Below are 26823 nucleotides of genomic sequence, written 5' to 3' on the forward strand. Positions count from 1 at the left end.
AAGTCTTTTCAAAAAATGGTGTTGGGAAACCTGGATATCCACATGCAAAAGAATGAAGATGGACCCTTATACCACCTCAAAATGGATCAAAGACTAAAACATAAGAGCTAAAAACTATAAAACTTGTAGAAGAAAATATAGGGGGGAGCCTCATGACATTGGATTGGGCAAGACTTTCTTGGATATAACACCAAAAACACATGCAACAAAAGAAAAAATAGATAAATTTGACTTCATCAAAATTAAAAACTTTTGTGCATCAAAGGACACTACAAATGAGATGGAATAGACAATCCATAGAATAAGAGAAAATATTTGCAAATTATATATCTTATAAGAGATTAATATCCATAATATATAAAGTACTACAATTCAACAGCAACAAAACAAACAACCTGATTAAAAAGTGGGCAAAAGACCTCAAGAGGCATTTCTTCAAAGAAGATACAGAAGTGGCCAACAACCAAATGAAAAGATTCTCAACATCACTAATCATTAGGGAAATGCAAATCAAAACCACAGTGAAATATCACTTCACACCCATTAGGATGGCTATTAGTTAAAACAAACAAACAAACAAAAACTAGAAAATAACAAGTAATGGAGATGATGTGGAGAAACTGGAACCCTTGTGCATTGCTGGTGGGAATGTAAAATGGTGCAGCTGCTATGGAAAACAGTATGGCAGTGCCTCATAAAATTAAAAATAGAATTACCATATGATCCAACAATTTCACTTCTAGGTATATACCCGAAAGAACTGAAAGCATAAATTTGAACAGATACTTCTACACTCATGTTAATAGCAGCATAATTCACAATAGCCAAAAAGTGGAAGCAACCTAAATGTCCATAGATAGATGATTGGGTAAACAAAATGTGGTATATACATACAATGGAATATTATCTAGTCTTAAAAAGGAGGGAAATTCTGACACATGCTACAACATGGATGAACCTTGAAGACATTATGCTAAGTGGAATAAGCCAGTCACAAAAGAACAACTAGTGTATGATTCCACTTATATGAAGCACCTAGAGTAGTCAAATTCACAGAGACAGAAAGTAGAATGGTGGGTGCCAGGGGCTGAGGAGAGAGATGGGGAATTACTATTTAATTAGTATGGAATTTCAGTTTGGGAAGATGAAAAATGTTCTGGAGATGGTTACACAACAGTGTGAATGCCACTGAACTGTACACTTAAAACACAGTTAAAACGATAAATTTTCTGTTATATATATTTTACCTCAGTTAAAAATAAAAAGTGGCACGTGATTTAAAAAAAGATGAAACTGTAAGGAAAACGTTCTTTGAACAGGACAATCTGGAGGATATACAAAAATTTCAAATGCACATCTATTCTAGTCATCTATTCTAGAGAAAAGTCCCCATATGACACAGAGTCTTGTTCAAGGACATTCCCTGAAACAATGTTCCTAAGGAAAAGTGAAAACAAATGTTCCAGTAATAGCAGAAAATTGAAACAAACTAGAGCACTTTACTACTAAGGAATACTATGCAGTACTTAAAAAGAATGGGGTTAATCTAAATATACCAGCAAGGAAAAATCTCTTAAGACATACGTTAAGTGAAAAAAGCAAGTTTCAGGAAAAGATATTATCCCATTTATGCTTTTAAACTACCCACAAATAGGGAATTCCCTGGTGAGGGAGTGGTTAAGAATCCGCCTGCCAATGCAGGGGACACAGGTTAAAGCCCTGGTCCGGGAAGATCCCACATGCCGCGGAGCAGCTAAGCCCATGCACCACAACTACTGAGCCTGCGCTCTAGAGCCTGCGAGCCACAACTACTGAACTCACGTGCCACAACTACTGAAGCCTGTGTGCCTAGAGCCCGAGTTCCGCAGCAAGAGAAGCCTCTGCAATGAGAAGCCCACGCACTGCAAAGAAGAGTAGCCCCCGCTCACTGCAACTAGAGAAAGCCCGCTCACAGCAATGAAGACCCAACGCAGCCAAAAATAAATAAATTTTTAAAAATCCACAAATATATGCATATATGTGTGTGTATATATATATATGCATGTATATATGTATGTATGTATACTATATATACGTACATACCTATACATGTATATAGCGCTGTCCAATAGAAATAGAATGCACAATTATAAAATTTAAAATTTTTTAGTAGGTACATTTTAAAAAGTAAAGGAAACGGATGAAATTAAATTTTAATAATTATTTAATCCAATATATCAAAAATATTATCTCAATATGTAATCAATATGAAAACTGAGATATTTTACATTTTTTATACTATGTCGTTACAATCCAGTATGTAGTTTACACTTGCAGCACATCTCAACTCAAATTAGCCACATTTCAAGTAGTTAATAGCCACATATAGCTAGTGGCTACCATATTGGTCAGCACATCTTGTGTGTGTGTGTGTATGTATGTGTGTTTTAAATACAAAATCAGTGGTATAGAATACCCTTATTGGTAGTGTTTGAATTATCTGTGAGAATGTATTCATGTAAAACTTATATAATTAAATTTATATTAAAAATATAAAGTTCCATATTAGTTTGCTTATTGTTAAAATTATATCTTTTATGAACTGATGTGTTTATAATTAACATGGTTTATCTCTTTGTTTTCCTTTATTTCAATGTGATGAAAGCTTTATTATGAAACTATTTTAATTTGTTAACTGGAAAGTTAATAAAAGAACATTAAAACCTTTAAAGTTTGGCTTACGTTTTACAGTTATAAAATATTCTAAACTATTATTAGATACTTTTCAGTAGAAAAATGTCAGCTACTTTCCTACCTTCAAATGCCTGAGTAATTAACTATTAACTCTATGGTAGCTAAAGGTAGACATATAAAACACATATAAACACACTCAAGCACATACTTGAAGTAATTATAAAAATGAAAAAGTTGTTTTTGGTTTGTGGCATGTAGGAGGAAACCTACAGGCAATGATATGATGATGTTATTAGATGTACTAAACTTGACATAGGTTTGCTGATTCTTCAAAAAAGAGATGAACAGATAATAGTTACAGAATTGGAAATGTGATACCCTGCTTCTCATAGACTTGCTATGTAGGTCATTTGCTTGAGTCTGAGTCTCTATAAAGTGCTTCAGCAGGTGTTGAAAGGAACATAGTATAACTGTAAGTACAGAAATGACTATAGAGATAGGCCCCATAAAATAGACAGAAAAAGACCACTCTGGTATGAAGACTGTCTGAGATGCAAGATCTCTATGGGTGTGACATCCAGACCTCGGGTCATAACTGCCTACTCTTGCTGGCAGGAAGGAGAGGGCAAAGCAGATGACACTTAAGAACTCTGGCATCCCCTGAACAGTTCTTCCATACAAGGTGGAAGCAGAGTGGCAAAGATACATTCACTAAGAAGTCAGATTTTCACTTTAAACTGGTCCTAAGTTCACTTGAAGAAGAAAAGAGAAAAAACTAAAAAGAAGTAGTTGAGCGTTTAGAGTGAGGGTAAGTTTTATGTGAGGGACAGACACCTAACCTTAATTTTTATTTTACTTTTTCAGCCAACAGTGAAACATTTTCAAAGTTTTTAACAGAAAATGAAAATAATCATACCTCTCCTTCTGATCTACTTTTATTTTTTAATATATTTGAATCCTTTCCTATAATTAACAGAACTTTCCATTCAGTTCACATCTAGTTATTTAATTGCCTGGTTCCCTTTTCTTGATTTTATTTATCTATTTCAATAACTAATACAGTCACATAGTATGAAATTCAAAATGTAAAATAAAGGTATACAGTGAGATTCTCCCTGCCATCCCAGAGCCACTCAATTCCCTGCCTAGAAGGCAACCATTGTTACCAGTTTCTTGTACATCCCTCCAGAAACTTCTGTTTTCATTTTGAAATCAACTGTACCACTAAAAAACTTAAACTGCTATAAAATTCACAATATCATCCTCTTCAAATTGTTTTACTAAAGCTGGATCAGGCCTGGCCTGATGAGGAAGTGGAGGGTTGTGACCAAGTAACCGACCTATCTGCAGGGTCATTCCTGGTCTCATATCAGATGGAGGTGGGCTTTCTTCCCATTGTCTCCAGTTATCTTCCCCATCTGGAGACCACATGTTTTCCTCCTGACTAAAGGAAATGAAAGAGAACCAAACTGTAGAAGGGTAAAAAGGAGGGTCAGGAAGGCAGAGATTCAAGGTACCATGCTAAGTGCTGTGGTGGTGATGGGAACAGCAGGATGACACTGCAGGGATGGGCAGCAGAGTGTCTCAAGGTAGTAAGGAACAAAGATGTAGAAACAGTGAACTCTAACCAACATCTAACACAGGTAAGATGAAGTAAGGGCTAAATAAACATACAAGCAGGATGCTGTAGGAATGTAGAGGGAGAAGGCGAATGGGGGGAGGGACTTCAAAAATTAGCCTGGGGCTGGTTGAGCACGGCTGATGACCTTCTTCTCAAAACAGCACATGTTTTTCCCTGACTCATGAAAACCTAGAGCTGGGAGAATGCCAGACCAGTGTGCTGAAGCTCAGTCAGTAGGGAAGTCTTTTAAAACCAATATGGAGGCACTTCCCTGGTGGCACAGTGGTTAAGAATCCCCCTGCCAATGCAGGGGACACGGGTTTGAGCCCTGGTCCAGGAAGATCCCACATGCCACGGAGCAACTAAGCCCATGCGCCACAACTACTGAGCTCGAGTGCCACAACTACTGAAGCCCACGTGCCTAGAGCCCATGCTCCACAACAAGAGAAGCCACCGCAATGAGAAGCCCACGCACTGCAACAAAGAGCAGCCCCCGCTCGCCGCAACTAGAGAGCCCATGTGCAGCAACGAAGACCCAACACAGCCAAAAATAAAATAAATATATTAAAAAAGAAACCAATATGGAGAGGAAGAACTAAGAACTTGCACACACACAAAAACATAAGGATGAATAATAAAAGTCCCACTGCAGCTTACAACTTGTCTTTGTTGTGAATCTGCGAAAAAACATGATTATTTTCCAAAGCTTTACTAATTAATTAAATCGGAATGGCCAGGCATTGCTCACCTCCAGGGGGCGCCATTCACATTGCTATCTATGTTTTAGGTACCCCGCTGGGATTGTGCACAATCAATACAACCATGCATGGCAACCCTGGTAGGGCAAACATCACTTTTTTTTTTACTACCACTTTCTAAGTTTCCCCATCACTAAATTTTTACTTGGGATACAGGATATTCCTTTTGGCTAATATTTCCTATGACAATAAAAAAACAGATATTTAAAATATGAATACATTTTCTTAAAAACCCAAGGTTGTTGAGTATAAACTGCAGTATAGCTATGCTACAGAATATGGCTAGATTATATACCTAAAGTATGACATACTGTACATATTTTCCAACCTATAAAGATTTTCCATGATGGGATAGGGCTGCTCAGTCTCAAATTAAATACTATTTATTTAGAAATGTAAGGCTATTTCAAATCAAGCTGGGCCAGAGAGCAAGGTGGAATAGTATTATTGTTGCAGGGCATCTGGCACATTTTTACTCTGAGGCTTTCAGATTTAATGATTAAAAGTTGAAAGTTTCTCCTTGTTTTAGAAGAAGAGTTTTTCTGTTTTCCCCCAGCATCTCTCTTTTCACTGCCATTATCTAATTCAGCAGCGTAAAGACATCTACCAATTTGGAAAACAATATGACGGTGGGTCACATGAAAGAGTAAAAAAATGAGATGTGAAATTGATTTTTGTGTTTAAAATTATGCCACCATAGTTCATAATTCCTGGTTCGAATATTCCTGATTAGGAAGTGTCTAACCAAGTGAAATCAAGAAATACTTGTCTTCATTAGACACTGTTGTGTTTTGTTCTCTGTGCTTTGCATTAATTGGTGAATATGCAGGAACCAATCTTTTAAGGTGTTAGGGTTTTTATTTTGGTGGGTATTGAGCTAATTCCTAGTGGTTTTTAGAATTCACCCACATTTTCCCGTTTTGTGGAAATATTTATGCTGGGGATTTCCACTAAGGGAATTAGAGTTAATTGAGCTCTTTGGTTTGGGGTGTGGGAGGGGAGGTTGGAGGCAGGGACATGGCAGCTGAGGCCATACTTCTATTAGGACCTTTCTTTTTCTTGCCCCACTCTGTATCCATACACATAAGACTTAATCTAACAGGTCCTCATGGGATATCATATATGTAAAATAAGATCATGTATTTGAAAATGTTTGGCACAGTATCTGGTACATGTTAATCACTCAATACAAATTGGTTGTATCTAGTTGAACATTGCCTAATTTTGGTGAATATGTGGTTGTTATAAATGAAATGTGCCCTAAACTGGCATAGGGATTTTAAAAAATCTAACTTAACCTGGGGTATGAGAAGTATACGGGATCTCTGAGTGATAAGTGAGATTATACATTTAGTAACGGTCTTCCCTTCAAATTTCAGCTACAAACTTGCACTGAAAACTGAAATGCATACAAACTGAGACATCCTCTCAAATCCCACCCAAGAAGAAATGAATAAGCTTGAAAAATTATTCATCTGGTTATTTTCACGGTATAGTGCAAAGACTGAGAACTAGGGGGCTGGGTTCCATCACTGACTTGCAAGTTTCCATCACAGTAAAAAAAAAAAAGGAGGGGGATAGTATTTGCCATGTACCAAACAGCAATGCTTTGAGGATTAATGACATAATGTCTGTAAAGAGGTTTGGAGCTCCTTGGAAAAAAGACACTACATAAATATAAAGTAGTATTAATATTTAGGCTTAGTCCACAATGTGAGACCTGCTTTCTTTGGCTCATGAGGTCATCAGCAGTTTTGTAAGGTGTGCTCAAACACCCACAGAGGAGCCTTGTTAGCTTCCTCGTAAGTGGACTGTAAAGTTAATCTGGACCCACCTGGTGGGAGCAGTCACAGAGGCCGTGTTCCCTTTTCATGGTCTCCAAGAGGGTATGGATGGAGAGTGTTTGACTCCCTGAAGGAATGAGACGTGGCCAAGGAACACTCAACAGCATTTAGGACTTCCCAGGAATGCAGTGGGAGTTTGGGAACGTTTTGGCTTAGAATTAAACAAAAGTCCAGTCTATCATATCTTGATTTAGAAGAAAGGCTAAATTTGCCTTTCTCAGACAAAGAAAGTTGGGAGTAACAGTAGGAATGAGAAAGCTACTTCTTGGAATGGTTAGTTTATATCTTTAAAGGATTTGGAAGCAAACTTGGGTATTTTTGTCCTGGGAAAGTTGTGGTCTCTAGGGGCTGTCTGTAGTCTCTTTGATGGCCACATTCTGACTCCTCATCAGTACTTCATCTCTGTGAAATGGTTATCAAGGGCGATCTTGCAGAGGTCTGACCGAATGATTATAATATTATTGTGATGAAATATTTGCATTTCTCAGTTTTAAAAGATAAAATTAATTTTGAGCCTCAGGCATCAGAAACCACCATCTTCAAAAATGTAAGGTTCATGAATTTACCATAATCACAAGCACTTGATAGTGATTCTGAGGCTGTGTCCATAATACCAAAATATTTAAACAAAAGATGGAAAAATATGAAGAAATATTTCTTTTTTTATCTGGGTGTTTTGTTTCTACATTGATCTAGGTTGGGTATTCTTTCAGAAATGATTTGGCTTCTTGTCCACTGATTCCTATGGTATTTCAGATTGATATTGACAATATGTGTTTTTTAGGAGAAAGGAAACAAATGTTATCACCTTCTCAACTTGTAGTCAAATCTACACTAGCTAGAAAGCTTTTTCTAAATAAAATATTGACTTTAATTCTTCTTCCTCTTCCTGCCCCTCAATGAGCAGTTCAGTCCTAACATCAGTGTCAGGTGTGGCAGAGCCAGAGAGGTGTGTGCACGGAGGAGAGTCAGAACCTGAGCAGCGTGAGGAAAGCCTCCATGTGGAGGATGGGCCTAGCGTGAGAAGTCAGAGGCTGAATGGAGTGGGGAGGGCCTCACAAGTATGGGTGACTCACAGGGGGTGTCAGAGCTTGAGCAGGGTGAGATAGGTATCTATATGTGTGTGGGGAAGGTGGCAAGGATGGGAGCTTGGTTACATTCGAGGGGACAGATAACATAAGTAAATATGTTAAGTATAATGGGGGCCAGGTTTCTTACTGATGCAGAAAGAAATGACAAATACAGAAAGTGAGAAAACTAGAATGATTTCTGTAGTATTAGATTGGAATTGATGGTATAGGTGTGAATTCATGATAGGAAAATAATAATTGTGTATTAGACAGTGGAGTTAGTGGGAGTGAACACCTGATTAAAGTGGGTCAAAGAGAATAGAGAGCAGGGAAGTGGACACAGCAAGCATAGACAATTCTCTTGCAAGATGGATATGATTTAGGTCAATAGAAAGAAGAAAGGCATTCCAAGCAAGAGAAAGTATATTTGTTAAGATATGAAGGCAGAAACAAACTTGGCTTGTTCTTTTGACAGTGAGAAAACAGACTTAAGGAAGGGGGAACAGGTTGGGTAAGAGTGGGAAGTAAGACAGGTAACATGGAGCCATTTCATGAGTGGCCTGAAAGCCAGGTAGGGGTGTTTAGACTTGATGTAGTAGGAAATAGGAATCATGAGAGATTTTGATTAAGGAAGTGATACGATGAAAGTTGTATTTAAAGAAGATTTGACTGGCAGTGGTATATGGGATAGAGCAGGAGGCTGTGGGAGAGCCTGGAAGCTGTGGCTGCAATTCAAATGCAAGAGGATGAAGGCCTGGACTCCAGTTTTGGCAGTAAGAACAGACTGGAAAAGGAAGGCTTGGAGGAACTTTGATACCTGACTGAATAAATAAGAATGATTTCAAGATTCTGAACTTAAGACATTGAGAGGATAAAGGAAACTGCTGAGAGGCAGGGAAACTGGGTAAGGAAAGTTGTTCTGGGTGTGGAAAGGGGAGGGCAGTGGTGAATAAAAAGATGAGCATACTGGATTTGACATGATAGTGAGATATCAAAGGGGAAATGCCCAACAGAAGATTAAAGATATAGAACTGAAGCTGTTCAGTGCTGATGGTCAGGGCACAAGATAAGACTTTTGGGAGTCAACAGCACACATGTGATGATTAAAGCCCTGAGAATGGATGAATCCTCCAAAGTATGTAGACATTGAAGATTATATAGTCTGGGCCTTGAAGAGGTTGGGCTTTGCCCACAGTTAGAGGTGGGAGAAGGACCAAAAGTAACAGAGAGAAGCGGATGACAGCACAGACAGATGGAAAGAGAATGAGAACAGTATAATGTCATAGAAATAAAAAGGAACATTTAAAAGAGAGTATAGAGTCAACATCATAAAACAGGCCAAGAAGATTGAAAAAAGGAGTAAAGACAGTGAGATCTCTTAATTAAAAGTCATTGTTAGGAAAAGTGAAGGAAAGTGAAGATGACTGAAGAAGCCAGCTTTCTGATTCAAAGAGCAGGTGAGAAGGGGTACAGTAAATGGAAAGCCTCTCATGAAAAATTTGGTAAGGAAACAGCACAGTAACTAGAGGGATAATCAGGATCACGTGAAGCCTTTTTCTTCCTAATGTTTAGAACAACTTCATTCAAATTTTCCTCCTCACCTTCTACTCAGAATTTCAAAGTCTTGCTTTTGAACAAAGTCAGGATTATGACACAAAGCATCCAAAACCAAGTGGAAGAATTTGATCTCTGTGTGTTCTTCTAAGTTAATAGGACAGTATCTTTGTGGACTTTTAAACTATCTTATACTAATATTTTTTTCCTAAATTGAAACTATGGATGTTCTAGCAAGCTCTGAAAAGATAGAGTATGCATGAAAAATTTTAAACATGCAAATATTTTCAGATAATATCATTATTATATCCAGTGGCCTTCTACCCATCTGAGATATTTATTACCAAGTGGAAGACTCTGAGCTAATATTCTCTTCTTGAAACCATTTAGACTTAAATTCTCTCTCTCTTTTTTTTTTTTTTTTTTGTGGTACCCGGGCCTTTCACTGTTGTGGCCTCTCCTGTTGTGGAGCACAGGCTCCAGACGCGCAGGCTCAGCGGCCATGGCTCACGGGCCCAGCCGCTCCACGGCATGTGGGATCTTCCCGGACCGGGGCACGAACCCGTGTCCCCTGCATTGGCAAGCCGACTCTCAACCACTGCGCCACCAGGGAAGCCCCTAGACTTAAATTCTTTAAATATGATTTTTGTAGTATCTTTATAGTATTATGAAGTGTTTTTTATGTTAAAATTGTTGAGCAATACTTTACCAATTCTCAGAAATCCTGTCTGAAGCAAGTAATAATACCTTTATTCTTCAGACCAAAATGCTTAAAGAAAAAAATGCATTGCTGGTCCTATAAAGTAATTCTTGACATATTTATTTTTTTAGGAGTATATTTACTGACTTCTGGGTAAAGATGGTAGATGCACACACCATCAACATTTATTTAGTTTCCTCCCCAAACCTCTTTAGAATGACAGTAAAGAGATTTATTTAAAGAGTAGAAACCCCAAAGGACAGAAAGAATAAGAGAGAAAGCAGCAGCAATGAAAGTTTGGAAGCTGGAAAGCAGATGGATGAGAGGTAACTAATGTAGTGGTAACTTAAACCAGCAGTGGGGCAAACCAAGAACCATCCAAATGTACAGCAGTCTAAAGAATTTCCAGCATCAGGTACTTGTGAAATAAGGGATAAAGAGGGTGGGTAGAGGAGCTAAAATAAGACCAACTAAAAGACATTTATGAAGCAGTTGGAATCCTCAGACCCCTTCTTCAATTTTGCAAAACCAAACAGTTGCCCCTTGACCACCCAGGCATAAAATTGGAAGTTTATTCTCTGGGGAAAGTGTTTGGATAGTGGGATCTAAAGCACAGTTTGGATAGTGGGATCTAAAGCACAGTTGAGGCAGGGTTATGGTACTGGAAATGGGGGAATTAAGTGAAACTATGCATACTGAATGTGGAGACCCTCAGCCCTCTATCTCTATTTGGCTCCCAAAACACTGGTGGCCAGCATAGATTGAAGAAACTGACCAAGAGGAATGATTTAAAAAATACAGATATTGAGCATTCCCCCCAAAGGCCTGATCATATCATTCTACAATGAAGGCCACAATCACAATCATCCACAAGCTCAGAGCTTTCTAGTCCTTCCCCTTTTAAGTATAAGCAGACAACAAACGACTACCAGCCATCTTTGGCCTTCTGAGGAGAGAGAGGTAGGAGAGGTGGATGGGGGTAAAGGAGGAAACAGCAAACAAATAGAAGAAACAAACAAAGACACACAAAGAGAAGAAATGTACCTAGAGATATCAATATCCTCTGAGATAAGAGACAATTCTGTAAGCATTAACGAGGGCGGGATGCCGTAAAAAGGAACACTCAGAGAACAACAAAAGGCTCTTGGAAACAAAATACAATAGCACAAATAAAAACTCAACAGAAGAATAGGATTATGTTGAAGAGTTATCCATGAGAGCAGAACAAAAGCACAAGGATATGGAAAATTGTAGAGAAAAGATTTTTAAAAATAGAGTAACTATATACAGGAGGTCTACTATCTAAATATTAGGAGATCCAGAAAGAAAGGATAGAGAGTTTTGAGGGGACATAATTTTTATCAAGGAAATAATTCAAGAAAATTTCCCAGAACTGAAGGATCACCCAAGTTATCAGATTCAAACTGGCCACTGACTGACAAGCATAAATAATTAATGAAAACAGACCTATATCAAGGCACAACATTATGAAATTTCAGAAATCTGAGGAAAAAGCTTCCAGACAGGAAAAAACAGATAATATACAAAAACTCGAAATCAGAATGGCTTGGAAATTCTTAACAGCAACACCAGAAGCTAGAACACAAGGAACAATGCCTCAAAATTCTCATGAAAAATAATTGTCCTCCTAGATTGTTGTTTCCAGCCAGACTCTCAATCAAATATAAGGGTAAAATAATAATATTTTTAGGGCTTGTATGATTTCAAAAACTCACCTCCCATCACTCCTCAGGAAGTTATCAGAGGATACGTTACATGGAAATGAGGGAGAAAACCAAGAATAGCAAACAAAAAGGTCTAACACAGGAGAGGCAAAGAATTCCCCAGAAATTGTTGAAGGTAGATTCCAGGATGAGAGCCAGGCACCAGAGAGCAACAGATTTGGTCAAAGGTGAAAAGCTCCAGGAGAAATTTCTCAGTGAGGACAAAATTATTGCTTCTGAGTATCTTAGAGGAGACTTAGGCCAGCACTGTCATTAGATCTTTCTGTGATGATGGAAATGTTCTATATCTGCACTGTCCAATACAGCAATCACTAGCCAGAGCACTTGAAATGTGACAAGTGTGACTGAGGAACTAAACTTATCATTTCACTTAATTACAATTAATTTAAATTTTAATAGCCACATGTGGTTAGGGGCTACCATTTTGGATAGTGCAGGTTTAGATAATCAGCAGAAAGTTTGGAATTGAATTAGGAATAAGTAGAGGAAAAACTAAGCAAATGAAGAACAATTATTAACTGCAGAGAAAGCAAAAACTTATGCAAGAAAGGAAAAGCAATCATGACTTACTACATAACTCAGCTCTTTATAGAATTATATAGTTATAAGAATATAATGCAAATTATTGACATAACCCAAATTAAATTATATATTTGGGAAAGTATTAGGTGGCTTGTTTTATCTTATCTTCATTTACCAAAAAAGTACAAATATTTTCTCCAGATCAATAATTTCACTTCTCTACTGTGTTCTTAATGGCTACATAGTGCCTCATCTTATTTGTCTACCAAAACTTATTGAACCAAACTTTCACTGAGGGATGCTTAGGTTGTTTCCAATTTGTAACAATTACCAATAGGGCTTTAATGAGTAATACCATGGATTACTGCTTTTTAAAATTTAACTGTAATGAGGCAAAGTTTACATACTATTGTACATACTATTGCATCTGTTTTAATTATACATTTCTATGAGCTTTGATAAACCTATATATCCACCACCACAATCAAGATAGAGAACATTTCATCGACTTAAAGTTTCCCTATTCCTCTTTGCACTAAATCCCCATCCAACCCCCACCCCTAGGCAAACATCAGTTTGTTTCCTATCATTTTAGATTAGTTTTGCTTCTAGAATTTCATGTAAATGAAATCATATAGTATGTACTCTTGTCTGACTTTTTTTGACTTCTAAAAATTTATTCACAGTTTTGCACAGTTTATTCTTTATTATTATTATTGCTAATACTAATTCGTTGTACAAAGATACCACAGTTTGCTGATCCCAGGACCAGTTGATGGGCATTTGGGTTGTTTCCAATAATAGGAGCTATTATGAATATAGCTGCTATGAACATTTCTGTTCAAGTGTTTTTGTAATTATATGTTTTCATTTCTCTTGGATAAATAACTAGGAATGAGATTGCTGTACCATATAGTAAGCATATGTTTAGCTTTATAGGAAGTTGATAAAATCTTCTCCAAAGTGGTTGTACCATTTAACATACCCACCAGCAATGTATGAAAATTCCAAAAGATTTACATCCTTGACAACACTTGATAGTGTCGATTTTAATTTTAGTCATTCTAGTAAATGTATGCTAGTCTCTCATTTTGGTTTTAATTTGTATTTTCCAGATGACTAATAACATGAAGCATCTTTTCATGTGCTTACTTGGCTATGCGTACATATTTTTTGGTGAAGTGTCTGTTCAAATTCTTGGACATTTTTAAAAATGGGGCTGTTTCTTGAGTTGAAAATTATCTGTATAAATATCATCTGTACACATAAAAATTATATATCCTGAATACAAGTTCTTTGTCAGATGTATGTATTAAGAATATATTCACCCAGTTTTTTTGTTTTGTTTTGTTTTTTTATTCACCCAGTTTTTAGCTTGCCTTTTTCTTAACAATGTCTTTTTGGAAGAGAAGTTTTAAATTTTGATAAAGTCCAATTTGTCAATATTTTTCCTTTTATGGTTAGTATTTTTAGGGAACTGCCTGAAAACTTTTTGCTGAACATTTTGTTTCCTTCTAGAAGTTTTATAGTTTTAGCTCTTACGTTTAGGTCCTTAATCTGTCTTCAATTAACCTTGTGTGTGGTATGAGGTAAGGATTAAGGTTCACTTAATATGGATATATGGATATCCAATTGTTCCAGCACCCTTTGTCAGAAAGACTATCTTTTACCTTGGTACCTTCGTAAAAACTCAATTGACTATATATGTGTGGGTATATTTCTGAATTCTATATTCTGTTCCATTGATTTATATGTCTATCTTTACTACAAGGTCACCCTATCTGTTTACTGTACTTTTAGTACCTTTACAGTGTTGATATCTGATACAGTAAGTTCTACAACTTTTTTCTTTTTCAAAAGTTCTGTCTTTTCTAGGTCCTTTGCATTTCCTTTTAAATTTAGAATCAGCTTATCAATTTCCACAAAAGAGAGGCCTGTGGAGTTTTGACTGGGATTCCACTGAATGTATAGATCAATTTGGAGAGAACTGACATCTTAATCATGTCTTCCAATCCATGAACATGGTAGATCTCTGCATTTATTTTGGTCTTCTTTAATTTATCTCAGCAATGTTTTATAGTTTTAATTGTGTACGTTTTGGCAAATGTCTTATTAATTTAGCTTTAAGTATTTCATGAATTTTTATGCCACTGTAAATAGTATTTAAAATTTTCATTTTCCAATTGTTCATTGACAGTATAGAGAAATACAATAGTTTTTTTGTGTGTTGACCCTGTATCCTGTGACCTTGCTAATTTCATATATTAATCCTGGTAGTGTCAGGATTTTCTGTGTATACAGTCGTGTCATTTTCAAAGAAATTTAGTTTTACTCCTTCCTTTCCAATCTGTATGCCTTTTATTTTTTATTCTTACTTTAATTCACTGACTAGGACCTCTAGTATAATGTTAAATAGAAGTAGTAAGAGTTGATATCCTATTTTACTCTCTATCTTAGGTACAAAGTGTTTAGTCTTTCACCAATATGTACGATGCTACCTTTAGGTTCTTTGTAAAAGTCTTTTTTTTTTTTTTTTTTTGTGGTACGCAGGCCTCTCACTGTTGTGGCCTCTCCCGTTGCGGAGCACAGGCTCCGGACGCGCAGGCTCAGCGCCATGGCTCATAGGCCTAGCCGCTCTGCGGCATGTGGGATCTTCCCGGACCGGGGCACGAACCCGTGTCCCCTACATTGGCAGGTGGACTCCCAACCACTGCGCCACCAGGGAAGCCCATAAATGTCTTTTTTTAAATTGAAGTATAGTTGATTTATGATACTATATTACTTTCAGGTGTATGGCATAGTGACTCAGTACTTTTACAGATTATACTCCATTAAGAGTTATTACAAGATAATGGCTATAATTCCCTGTGCATATAATATATCCTTGTTGCTTATCTATTTTATACATAGCAGTTCGTATCTCTTAATCCCAAATTTGCTCCTCCCCCTTCCCTCTCCCCTTTGGTAACCACTAGTTTGTTTTCTATATCTGTGAGTCTGTTTCTGTTTTGCCTATATATTCATATGTTTGGTTTTTTTTTTTTGGATTTCACATATAAGTGATATCATACAGTATTTGTCTTTTTCTAACTTATTTCACTAAGCATAATATTCTCTAGGTACATCCATGTTGCTGCAAATGGTAGAATTTCATTATTTTCTATGGCTGAGTAATATTCCATTATATATATATACATATGTATGTATGTATCTCACATCTTCTTTATCCATTCATCTGTTGATGGGCACTTGGGTTGCTTCCTATATCTTGGCAATTGTAAATAATGCTGCTATGAACTATGAATAATGCTATGAACATTGGAGTGCATGTATCTTTTTGAATGAGTGTTTTTGTCTTTTCTGAACATACACCCAGGAGAGGAACTGCTGGATCATATGATAGTTCTATTTTTAGTTTTTCAAGGAACCTCCATACAGTTTTCCATAATGGCTGCACCAATTTACATTCCCACCAACAGTGTACAAGGGTTCTCTTTTCTCCATATCCTCTCCAACATTTGCTATTTGTAGACTTTTTAATGATAATCATTCTGACAGGTGTAAGGTGATATCTCGTTGTTTTGATCTGCATTTTTCTAGTAATTAGCAGTGTTGAGCGTCTTTTCATGTGCTTGTTGGCCATCTGCATGCCATCTTTGGGAAAATGTCTATTCAGTTCCTCTGCCCATTTTTTAGGTCAGGTTGTTTGTTTTTCTGATATTGAGTAGTATGTGCTATTTATATATTTAGTATATTAACGCCTTGCCGGTCATATCATTTGCAAACATTTCCTCCCATTCTGTAGGTTTTCTTTTTGTCTTGTCAATGGTTTCCTTTGCTTTGCAAAACCTTTTAAGTTTAATTAGGTCCCATTTGTTTATTTTTGCTTTTATCTATTTTGCCTGAGGAGACAGATCTGAAAAAATATTGCTATAATTTATGTCAAAGAGTGTTCTGCCTATATTCCCTTCTAGGAGTTTTATGGTTTCAGGTCTTACATATAGGTCTTTAATCCATTTTGAGTTTTTGTATATCATGTGAGGTAACATTCTCAATGTTTTACATGTAGCTGTCCAGTTTTCCCAGCACTAGCTGTTGAAGAGACTATCATTTTAAATTATTTATTTATTTAATTATTTACTTAGTTATTTATTTGGCTGTGCCGGGTCTTAGTTGCAGCACATGGGATCTCCCTTGTGGCATGAGGAATTTTTAGTTGTGGCATGTGGGATCTTTAGTTGCAGCATGCGGGATCTAGTTCCCCGACCAGGGATGTGGGATCTAGTTCCCTGACCAGGGATCGAACCTGGGCCCCCTGCATTGGGAGTGCGGAGTCTTAACCACTGGACCACCAGGGAAGTCCCAAAGAGACCGTCTTTTCTCCATTGTATATTCTTGCTTCCTTTGTCATAGATTAATTGACCAACGGTGCATGGTGTAAATGTCTTTTATAAGGTTGAGGAAGTTCCCTTCCATTCCTTGTCTTCTAGAAGTTTCTCTTTAAAAAATTACAGATAAATGTTGATTTCATCAAACACTTTTTCTGCATCTATAAAGATGATCATGTGGTTTTTCTCCTTTATTCTGTTAATATGGTGAGTTACATTGATTGATTTTAAAACCTTAAACCAATCTTGCATTTGTGGGATAAACGCCATATGGTCATGATGTATTTTTCTTTCTGTATATTGCTGAATTAGATTTGCTAATATTTTGTTAAAGATACTTGCATCTATAGTCAGTCATGAGAGCTATTGGTATTGTTTGGTTCAGAGTTTTCTTTTCTTATAATGTATTTGTCTGGTTTTAGAATCAGATAATTCCAGCTTCATAAAATGAGTTGTGAAGTCTTCAATATTTTCCTAAAGAGTTTGTTTAAGATCAGCATTATTTCTTTCTTAATTGTTTGAAAGAATTCACCAGTGAAACCATCTAAACTGGAGTTTCCTTTATGCGAAGAGTTTCAGTTACAAATTCAACTCCTTTATACAATATAAGATTATTAAGTTTATCTATTTCTATATGTGTCAGTTTGGTAATCTGTGTCTTTCAAGGAATGTGACTATTTCATCTAAGTTGTCCAATTTATCAGAATACAGTTTTTACAATATTTCTTTATTTTGCTTTTGATATCTGTGAGATTTGTGGAAATATCGATCTTTCATGCCTGTTATTGGAAATTTGTGTCTTCTCTATTTTTTAATCAGTTTAGCTTATAGGTTTATCAATTTTATTGATATTTTCAATATTTTCCAAATTTTTATATATTTCCCAGATATATTGTTATTGATTTCTAATACAGGCATACCTCATTTTATTGTGCTTTGCAAATATTACGTTTTTTACAAATTGAAGGTGTGTGGCAATGCTGTGTGGAGCAAGTCTGTCAGTGCCATTTTTCTAATAGCATTTGCTCACTTCATGTCTCTGTGTCACATTTGATAATTCTCAAAATATTTCAAATTTTTTCATTATTGTTATATTTGTTATGGTGATCTGTTATCAGTGATCTTTTGATTGTTACCATTGTAACTCTTTTGGGGGCACCATGAACTGCACTCATATAAGACAATGAACTTAATCAATAAAAGTTTTGGGTTTTTTTTTTTTTTTTTTTTTTTTTTGCGGTACGCGGGCCTCTCACTGTTGTGGCCTCTCCCGTTGCGGAGCACAGGCTCCGGACGTGCAGGCTCAGCGGCCATGGCTCACGGGCCCAGCCACTCCGCAGCATGTGGGATCTTCCCGGACCGGGGCACGAACCCGTGTCCCCTGCATCGGCAGGTGGACTCTCAACCACTGTGCCACCAGGGAAGCCCATTTTGTGAGTTCTGACTGCACCACCGCCTGGCCGTTCCCCATCTCTCTCCCTCTCCTCGGGACTCTCTATTCCCTGAACACAACAATATTGAAATTAGGCCAATTAATAACCCTACAATGGCCTCTAAGTGTTCAGGTGAGAGGAAGAGTTGAATGTCTTTCACTTTAAATCAAAACGCTTTTTGGTTTTTTTTAAGATTAAATAAAGGAAGGCATGTCAAAAGCCATACTAGGCCCAAAGCTAGGCCTCTTGTGGCAAACAGTTAGCCAAGCTGTGAGAGCAAAGGAAAAATTTTTGAAGGAAATTAAAAATGCTACTCCAATGAACACATGAATGATAAGAAAGCAAAACAGGCTTGCTGATATAGAGAAAGTTTCAGTGGTCTGGATAGAAGATCAAACCAGCCACAGTATTGCCTTACACCAAAGCCTAATCCAGAGCAAGGTCCTAATTCTCTTCAATTTTATGAAGGCTTAGAGAGGTGAAGAAGCTCTCAGAAGCTCAGAGAAGCTTTTCTCAGAAGAAAAGTTTGAGGCTAGCAGAGGTTGGTTCATGACGTTTAAGGAAAGAAGCCATCTCCATAACATGAAAGTGGATAAAGCAGCAAGTTCTGATGTAGAAGCTGCAGCAAGTTATCCAGAAGTTCTAGCTAAGATAATTAATGAAGGTAGCTACACTAAATAACAGATTTTCAGTGTAAATGAAACAGCCTTATGTTGGAAGAAGATGCCATCTAGGACTTTCATAGCTACAGAGGAAACACCAATGCCTGACTTCAAAGCTTCAAAGGACAGGCTGTCTCTCTTGTTAGGGGCCAATACTGCTGGTGACTTGAAGTTGAAGCCAGTGTTTACTTACCATTCTGAAAATCCTGGGGCCCTTAAGAATTATTCTAAATCTACTCTGCTTGTGCTCTATAAATGGAATAACAGAGCCTGGATGACAGTATGTCTATTGATAACACTGTTGAGACCTGCTACTCAGGAAAAAAAAATTCCTTTCAAAATATTATTGCTCATTGACAATGTACCTGGTCACTCAAGAGCTCTGACGGAGATGTACAATGAGATTAATGTTGTTTTCATGCCTGCTAATACAACATCCATTCTGCAGCCCACCAATCAAGGACTAATTTTGACTTTCAAGTCTTATTATTTAAGAAATAAATTTCTCTACAACAAAGGAGGCAAGAAAATATACAATGGAGAAAAGACAGTCTCTTCAATAAGTGGTACTGGGAAAACTGGACAGCTACCTGTAAAAGAATGAAATTAGAACATTCTCTAACACCATCTACAAAAGTAAACTCAAAATGGATTAAAGACCTAAATGTAAGACTGGATACTATAAAACTCCTAGAGGAAAACAAAGACAGAACACTCTTTGACATAAATCACAGCAATAATTTTTTGGATCCGTCTCCTAAAAGTAAAGGAAATAAAAGCAAAAATAAACAAATGAGGGCTAATTAAACTTAAAAGCTTTTGCACAGCAAAGGAAACCATTGACAAAATGAAAAGACAACCTACAGAATGGGAGAAAATATTTGCAAATGACATGACCGATAAGGGATTAATATCCAACATATATAAACAACTTATATAACTCAACATCAAAAAAACCAAACAACCCGATTAAAAAATGGGCAGAAGTAGACATTTTTCCAAAGAGGAAATGCAGATGACCAACAGGCACATGAAAAGATGCTCATCAGGGAAATGCAAATCAAAACCACAATGAGATATCACCTCAGACCTGTTAGAAGAGACTCCTGGAGAAATTCAATAATGTGTATTTAATGTATTGTTCAATCTATAACATAAGGAAGTGTAATATATGTGCCAATATAAGCACAAAGGACTTGAGTAGGAACAAAGCTGCATTGGGCTAAGAAAATGACTACAGATGGCAGAGTAATAATTATGACAATGTATTGCTGGGTGTGTAACATTATAGGTGTAATATTAATAGCAATAGTAACCACAGAAAAGGGGGAAAGGGAATAGAGCTATATAGGAGTAACACTGCTAAATCTCCCTGGAATTAAATTAGCATAAACCTGAAGCTAATTCTGATGAGTTAAGATATATATGATAGAGTAACCAATTAAAAAACCAAAAAATTTAGTGAAAAAATGTTTAATTTTAAATGCTTCATTAAAAATATTCACTCAATACAAAAGAAAGCAGTAAAGGAGACTAGAGGAACAAAAAAAACAAACACATAGAAAATGAAAAGTTAAATGATAGTCATAAATCCTACTTTATCAATAATAACATTAGGGACTTCCCTGGCAGTCCAGTGGTTGAGGCTTCACCTTCCAGTGTAGGGGGTGCAGGTTCGATCCCTGGTCGGGGAGCTGGGATCACGCATGCCTCACAGCCAAAAAACCAAGATGTAAAACAGAAGCAATATTGTAATGAATTCAATAAAGACTTTAAAATAATAATAACATTAGTGTGAATGGATTAAACAATCCCATCAAAAGGAAGCGATTGTTACTGGAGATAATGAAGGACATTTTATGATGATAAAAGGGCCAATCCATCAAGAAGATAAAATAATTATAAACATATATACATATATACACACCTAACAATAGAACACAAAATTACATGAAGCAAAAACTGACAGAAGTGAAGGGAGAAACAGGCAATTCAACAATAACAGTTGGGGACTTCAATACCCCAATTTTAGTAATGAGTAGAACAGCTAGACAGAAGATTAATAAGGAAATAAAAGGACTGAAAAATAGTATAAACCAACTAGACCTAACAGACATCTATAAAACACTATATCCAATAACAGCAGAATATACATTCTTCCCAAGTGCATGTGGAACATTCCCCAGCAAAGACCATATGTTAAATCATAAAACAAATCTCAAATAAATTTAAAAGGATAAAAATAATTAAAAGTATGTTCTCTGACTACAGTGGAATAAAGTTAGAAATCAAGAACAGAATAAAATCGAGGAAACACACAAATACATGAAAATTAAACGACACACTCCTAAATAACCAATGTGTTGAAAAAGAAATCGAAAGAGAAGTCAGAAAATCATTTGAGATTAATAAAAAAGAAGATACAACAGAACAAAACATAACACTGCTAAAACAGCAGTGCTTAGAGGGAATTTAATAGGTGTAAATCCCTATATTAAGAAAGAAGAAAGATCTCAAAGAACCTAAACTTCCTCCTTAAGACGATGGAAAAGTGCAAACTAAATCTAAAACAAGCAGAAGGTAATAAAGACTGTATTGGAAATTTATGAAATGGAGAATACAAAAAACAATAGAGAAAACTGATGAATCCATAAGCTGGTTCTTTGAAAGATTGACAGAATTGACAAACCTGTAGCCAAGAAAACAAGAGAAAAGACTCAAATTACTAGAATCAGAAATAAAACAGCAGGGCTTCCCTGGTGGCACAGTGGTTAAGAATCCGCCTGCCAATGCAGGGGACACGGGTTTGAGCCCTGGTCCGGGAAGATCCCACATGCCTGGAAGCAACTAAGCCCGTGCACCACAACTACTGAGCCTGTGCTCTAGAGCCCGCGAGCCACAACTGCTGAGCCCACGTGCCACAACTACTGAAGCCCGTGTGCCTAGAGCCCGTGCTCCACAACAAGAGACGCCACCGCAATGAGAAGCCCGTGCACCACAATGAAGAGTAGCCCCCCACTCGCCACAACTAGAGAAAGCCCACATGCAGCCAAAAATAAATAAATAAATAAATAAAAATAAATAAAACAGCAAACATTACTACTGACTTTACAAAAATATAAGAAAGCAGTATAAAGGAGTACTACAACCAGTTATATGTCAATAGAGATAACATAGCTGAAATAATAAATTCCTAGAAAGACACAAACTACTAAAACTGACTCAAGAAGAAATATCAATAGAAAATCTAAATAGATCTACAACAAGGGAAGAGACTGAATTAATAATAAGTTTAAAACTACCCAGAAAGAAAAACCCAGACCCAGCTAGCTTATTTTAATTCAAAGAAAAACTAATGCAAACTCTCCACAAACTATAGAAAAGGAGTGAACACTTCCCAACTCATTTTATGAGGCCAATGTTATCCTGATACCAAACCAGACAAAGACATCACAAGAAGAGAAAACTATAGATTAATATCTCTTATATATGTGGACATAAAAATCCTTAACAAAATTTTAGCAAACTGAATTCAGGAAAAAAAAAAAAATATATATAATCTCCCATGACCAAATGGAATTTATCCCAGAAATACAAGCTTGGTTTAATATGTAAAAATCAATTAACGTAATACATCATATCAAAATCACTTGATCATCTTAATAGAAAAAAAGCATTTGACAAAATCCAACAGCCTTTCATGATTAGAAAAAAAAAACACTGAAGAAACTAGGAATAGAAGGAAACTTATTGAACATGTTAGAAGGCACCTACCCAAAAACCATAGTCAATAACATACCTAATGGTGAAACACTGGATGCTTTCCTCCTAACATCAGGAACAAGACAAGGCTGTCCACTCTCATCGCTTCTATTCAACATTGTAATGGAAGTTCTAGCCAGGGCAGTTACAAAAGGAAAAGAAATAAAATGCATCCACATTGGAAGGAAGAAGTAAAAGTGTATCTATTTGCAGATGACATGATCTTGTATGTGGAAAATCCTAAAGAATCCACTAAAAAACTATTAGAACTAACAAGTTCAGCAAGTGTATTATCTAGGGTTCTGCAGAGAAACAGAACTAACAGGATTTGTGCAGCTAACATTGCTGAAAGAAATTAAAGAAAATCTAAATAAATGGATAAATATCCCATGTTCATGGATCAAAAGGCTTAATATTATTAAGATGTCATTAATCCCCAAACTGATCTTGAGATTCAATGCAATCCCTATGTGAATCCTAGCAGACTTCTTTATAGAAATTGACAAGCTGATTCTCAAATTCATATGAAATTGCAAAGAACTCAGAATAGCCAAAACAATCCTGAGAAAAAAGAAGGAAGTAGGAGGACTCATACTTGATTCAAAACTTATTACAAAACAATGGTAATCAAGACAGTGTGGTACTGGCATAAGGATAGACACATAGACTAATGGAATAGAATTGAGAGTCCTGAAATAAAACCACCTGTCTATGGTCAACTGATTTTGACAAGAGCACTAGGACCATTTCAGGGAGAAAGAACAGTCTTTTGAACGAATGGTGTTGGAATATCCACATGCAAAAGCATGCTGTCAGATTCTTACCTCACACCATATACTAAAATTGACTCTCAAACTGTATCAAAGATCTAAATGTAAGAGCTAAAAGTATAAAACTCCTAGAAGGAAACAAAGGAGTAAATCTTCATGACCTTGGATTTGGCAAAGGATTCTTGGATATCATATACACACATCACACAAAGCATAAGCAACAAGAGAAAAAATGGATAATTTGGACTTGATCAAAATTAAAAACCAATTGTGCTTCAAAGGACACCATCACAAAAATGAAAAGACAACTCATAGAATGGGAGAAAATATTTCCAAGTCATACATCTGTTAAGAGACTGTACCCAGGAAATAAAGAATTTTTACACCTCAACAGTTTTTATTGTTGTTTACAAATAACCTAACTTAAAAATGGGCAAAATATCTGAATAAACATTTCTCCATGAAAGACATATAAATGGACAATAAACAATGATATCACTAGTTGCTACAGATATAGAAATCATAACAACGAGATACCAGTTACTTCATACCTACTAGGATGGCTAGAATCAAAAAGTGACATAAGTCTTTTTGTGGATGTGAAGAAAATTAGAACTTGCATACACTGCAGGGGGAAATATAAAATGGTGCAGCCACTTTAGAAGACAGTTTTGGAGTTCTTCAAATGATTAAACAGAGTTAATAGGACCCAGCAATGCCACTCCTAGGTATATACTCAAGAGAATTAAAAATAGGTGTTCCAAAAAACTTGTACATGAATGTTTTTTCATTTTGTTATTGTTGTTGTTGGCATGATGCAGGATCTTAGTTCCCTGACCAGGGATCGAACCCCTTGCAGTGGAAGCATGGAGTCTTAACCACTGGACTGCCAGGGAAGTCCCACATGAATGTTTATAGTAGCATCATTCATAATAGCCAAAAGGTAGAAACAACCTAATTGTCCATCACTGATGAATAGATAAACATGTGATCTACCCATACAATGGAATATTATTCAGCCATAAAAAGGAATGAAGCACCAATACATGCTACCACATGGGTGAAACTTGAAAACATAATGCTAAGTGAAAGAAGCCAGTCACAAAACCCAATATATTGTGTGACTTCACTTATATGAAATATTCAGAATAAGAAAATCTATAGAGACAGAAAATAGATTAATGGTTGCTTAAGACTTGGGGGAGAGATGGAAAGAGGAAATAGGGAGGTGATAGTTAAAGGGTATGGGGTTCCTTTCTGGGGTGATGAAAATGTTCTAAGATTGACTGTGATGATAGTTACACAACTCTTTGAACATACTAAAAACCATTGAATTGTATACTTTAAGTGGGCAATTTGTATGGTATATGAATTATATCTCAATAAAGCTGTTCAAGAAAAAAATGTTGTATAAATAGAATCATACAGTATGTAGTCTTTTGATGCTGGCTTCTTTCACTTAGCATGATGTATATGCAACTGATCCATGATGTTGCAGGTACCAGTAGTTTGTTCTTTTTTATTTTAAATTTATCCATTCTCCCATTAAAGAACATCTTGGTTGTTTCCAGTTTTGGGAGATTACAAATAATGTCACTATAAACATTTGTATACATGTTTTTGTGTAAACATAGGTTATTATTGCACTTGGTATAATAGTTGTTTTAAAGTCCTTATCTACTAATTTTATCATTGCTGGCATTTCTGGGTCTCCTTCTATTGACTAATTTTCCTTGGTTATAGGTCAGTTTTTCTGCTGCTTTACATGTGAATGAATTGTTATCGGATTCTAGACAATAAGAATTTTACATAGTTGAGTGTTTGGACTTTGTTTTCCTCTAAAAAGTGTTGAATGTTATTTTGGCAGGCAAATAAGCTTGATCCTTTCAAGGCTTGTTTTTAAGCTGTTAGAATTCAGTTTGGAGGCCTTCACTAAAGGATTGGTTTAGCCTTCATGCTAAGGTGTAACCCTTCTGGAGTCTCTATTGAATGTTCCAGGTGTTCAACAAGGTCTCTCCACATAACTGATCGTTATGTGAATGTCTGTCAGTCTTGTGAGAGTTCTAAGACTCTTTTACAGTTCCCCCAATAGTTTTCTGTGTCCAACCCATACTTGAGAAGCTGAATATTCAACAAAAGACTCAAGGGATGCCAGTGATGATTTCTGGAGCTCTTTCTCTCTGTAGATCCCTCCCTTCTGATACTCTGTCCCCAGGTGCTTCAGCTTCCTCAAACTCCAGTCTATTTCTTCAACCCAGCAAGATGCCATGCTCTGCTTGGGTTCCCCCTTCCCACACTGGTGGTCCAGAAAGAACCCCCTGATGGAAGGTGCAGTTTTAAGGCTTACCTTGTTCTTCTTCTCTCAGGGATCACAGTTTTGCCCTTCCTGTTATCTAATGTCTGAAAACAGTTGCTTCATATATTTTACCCAGTTTCCTAATTTTTTATAACAGGAGAGCAAGTCTGTTACATTATTCCTTCATGAATAAAAGTGGAATTTAATCATTCTATAGGATTTTTGCTCTCTTGTGGGATTTTTAACATTCTCTCCTACATGAATGAATGTAAGGTTTAATGGACTGAGGATGAGCTTTGGAGCCAGAGAGACCTAGGTTCTCTGATACTGACTCTGATGCTTTCTACTTGGGCAACCTTGGATATGCTACTTAATGTCTATGAACTTCTGTTCCTTCAGCTATAAAATGTTATGCAAAGTTGTTGGGATCAATTGAAGCCATGTGTATATAAAGCCCTTTGTAGGCACTTAATAAATGCTGATTATTATTATTATTTATATAACAGCTACTTGTTCCATTTCTCCTGAGCGATTCTGAATCAGGGATTTGACGTGTTTATCTTTGTACAGTGAGTCAAGCATGATAGGCTTCAATATAAATTTGCTGACTGAATAAACGTTGATTAGAATACCTTATGGTTGATTAGAATATTTTAGAATATTATTTTAAACTTTCTTCACAATGAGCTAAGTGTAGACTTGTTTTAATGTCAGACCAGTGCTATTAGCTATAAGGTTTCTGTTTGTTCTGAATTTGGTTATCAAAGCAGGAGGAGCCCTCCATCATACAGGAAGAAGCAAATTTGAGGGGGTGGCTCCATAGAGGATATATATATACTTCAGTTTCTAGCTCCTCTTTATCACTGTCTGAAGGACTGATCTTCTGAAGTCTTAAATCTCAATTTTGAGATCCTAATATAAATACCAAAAGAATTACTCTCCTTACAATGCCTGGGTTTGTTACAAACCATAATCTCATCTGTTTACCAACAGGCAATGTAACTTCAGATGGAAAACTAGCAGCA

General features: G+C 36.4%; 1 protein-coding gene and 1 non-coding gene across 2 annotated transcripts in view; both read right to left on the reverse strand.

The window, feature by feature from the left end:
* HORMAD2 (HORMA domain containing 2) overlaps nt 1–26823 on the reverse strand; it is a 67725-nt gene that overhangs the window by 12550 nt on the left and 28352 nt on the right.
* TRNAG-CCC (transfer RNA glycine (anticodon CCC)) lies at nt 16773–16845 on the reverse strand. Its single transcript has one exon. It is a non-coding gene; the product is annotated as a tRNA-Gly (tRNA).

Source organism: Lagenorhynchus albirostris, chromosome 14 (genome assembly GCF_949774975.1).
Source record: "Lagenorhynchus albirostris chromosome 14, mLagAlb1.1, whole genome shotgun sequence".
Classification (NCBI taxonomy): Eukaryota; Metazoa; Chordata; class Mammalia; order Artiodactyla; family Delphinidae; genus Lagenorhynchus; species Lagenorhynchus albirostris.